This window comes from Galeopterus variegatus, unplaced genomic scaffold (assembly GCF_000696425.1).
Source record: "Galeopterus variegatus unplaced genomic scaffold, G_variegatus-3.0.2 Scaffold763, whole genome shotgun sequence".
NCBI classification, from domain to species: domain Eukaryota; kingdom Metazoa; phylum Chordata; class Mammalia; order Dermoptera; family Cynocephalidae; genus Galeopterus; species Galeopterus variegatus.
In genome coordinates this window covers 46,829-49,291 of record NW_007726874.1, presented here as the reverse complement: position 1 = coordinate 49,291, position 2,463 = coordinate 46,829, and positions in this window count along the sequence as shown.

Genomic DNA, 2,463 nt, shown 5'->3' with positions numbered 1-2,463 from the left:
TTTTCTAAAGGAGACCAGAAATCTACTAGTACAAATGTATTTGAAAACATGTTTTTCCTTTCAAATGTTCAAAATATTAAATTTGCTTTGTAATTTTGTGCTATTGTGCAAAAATGTATGGAAGGAATATAGTACATGTTAATACAAATTATGCATTCTAATATAGATATCATAGTTTCCCAGTTAACTTTGAATTCATATATTTAGGTTAAAAGGATTTGAAAAAAAAAAAAAAGGAAAGCTTTTGACAGTTGCTATGTTTCCCAAATAGCATTAGTTCTTTAGTTTTATTTGTACTATATAGATGATTCAAGTTTATTTTTTTAGGAGTGAAAATGAATATAAATAAAGGCGCCATAGGTCAATTTTTCCATAAATTCTACTTGTCATGTGGCACTAAAATATAATACCTTTGAGATATTCATTTACGATTATCAGAAGGGGTAATGGAAATTGACCATGGAAACAGATTAAAAATTTTACCAGTGATGTTGTTTGTGGGTATCACACAGATGTATAGTCTTGCTTTAATTAGTGTAGCACATTGCTAACATAAAAAACACACCCTAATTTTTTCAAAATGATTAAAATGAAACCTTTTACATTCCTTTTACCTACAGACTTTTATGTGACTTGTATGATCTACCATTTAAAAGGAATGATGTCAAAATATTTGCTTAAAATTAAACTTATTTTTAATAGTCTTTTTAAAAATATATTTGTGTAAACATAATATTCTTCAAAAAATAATGTTGAAAGTCTACTCAGGAACAATCTCCCTTAACTCTTTAGAATTTTTATTTCATATGGAGCATCTTTATTTCAGTTATTCATTGAATTGCTTGTCAGTTTCCTACATTTGGTATTACATATTTAATTCTTGAATGCTTAGGCCCCATTGTGAATAATAAAAAATATTACATAAGTTGAAGACTAAGAAATGCTTGTCATACTATCTTTGTGTATATACTTCATGTTATTGGACCAGGTCTTATCTCCCAAAATTTTAAGTAGTAATTATTTACCAAACTTAAAAATATTTCAATAAACATAAGACCTTTCTGAATATTTAAGAAAAAGGGATATCATGGTTAGGATTTTGTTCTTTCTCTGCAACTCTAGATATTTTAGTTTGAAATGGAATTACTGGATTTTTTTTTTTATTATTATAGTCTTTTCAATCCACTTTAGAAACCAATTTGTTTTTATTTTTTATTGTTACTTCTGTTCCTTCTTGTTTACATTTTTCTTTTAAAGAAGACATTGTAGCTTGAGAATTTACCAATCATCTTCCAAAATGATCACATGGAGCTTTCAATTTTTAGCTTACAGTGGTCAAGCAAGGCATTAGGAGGTAGTTTCTAAGCTGGACCTTAACACATCTACAGGAGCTTGCTAAATAGTGAGGAGCAGAAAGGGCATTCCAGAAAGAAAAGTGTTTAAGCAGATATGAAGCAAGAGGAGACAGCACCTCTTTCCCAGAGATTCCACACACAGGTGTGATGTACACTGATGCTCTATTAAGAAGCTTTTGTGGTATGTATGGTAGAGAGTAAAGTTTTTGATATGACAAAGGGATATTTCATCGTGACCCATAAGAAAAGGTAATTGGGTTGTTCAATGTTTCAATTCATAATTGTCACTGATTGTATTTCTACTTGTTAAATAATCAAAATCATTTTAAAATTATTAACTTCGATACGAGGAGATGTAATCAGTAGTTGACATTAGAGAAAGTTATATAAAAACAAATGTTTCTAACATTGACAAAGATGCTTATCTTTTCATTACATCATTCATTCATTCATTCACTCACAAAGTATTTATTACCTACAATGTGCCAGCGACTGTTCTAAGCACTTGGGAGACACTTGTGAGCAAAACAAAGTCTCCACTCCCCAGAGCACACATTGGGGGTGAGGGGTTTGGATACTAAGATAATAAGCAAGTGAATAAATAAAACAGCATATCTGATGGTGACAAGTGTAATGAAGGAAAATAAAGAAGGGAAGGGAATGAATAGTGCAGGGACACAGGGTGGGAGGGAGTCTTGCTATCCTGATAGGTGAACTTGAGCAAAGACCTGAAGAAGCTGAGAGAACGAGCCATGCAAATATATATATAGGGATGAGAATTCCAGGTGGAGGATGAGAAGGTCTAGAAGGGAGCTTGGTATACATAAGGAAAAGCAGGAAAGCTAGTATGGCTGAAACAAGATGAGCTAGGAAAGTCCTTGAGGCTTTTCTAAGGACCTTGGCTTTTACTTGGAGATGAAGAGCTATTGGAGATTTCTGAGAATAAGCAGTGTGGTCTGCTTTATTTAGAAGGGTTGAGAATACACATGAGAGGCAAGAATAGAAGCAGGGAGACCTGATAGGGGGTATTGCAGTAACCCAGGTGCGCATTGACCAGGTGGCTTGGGCCAAAGTGGTGGCAGGGGAACTGGGGGGGGGGGGGGGGGGG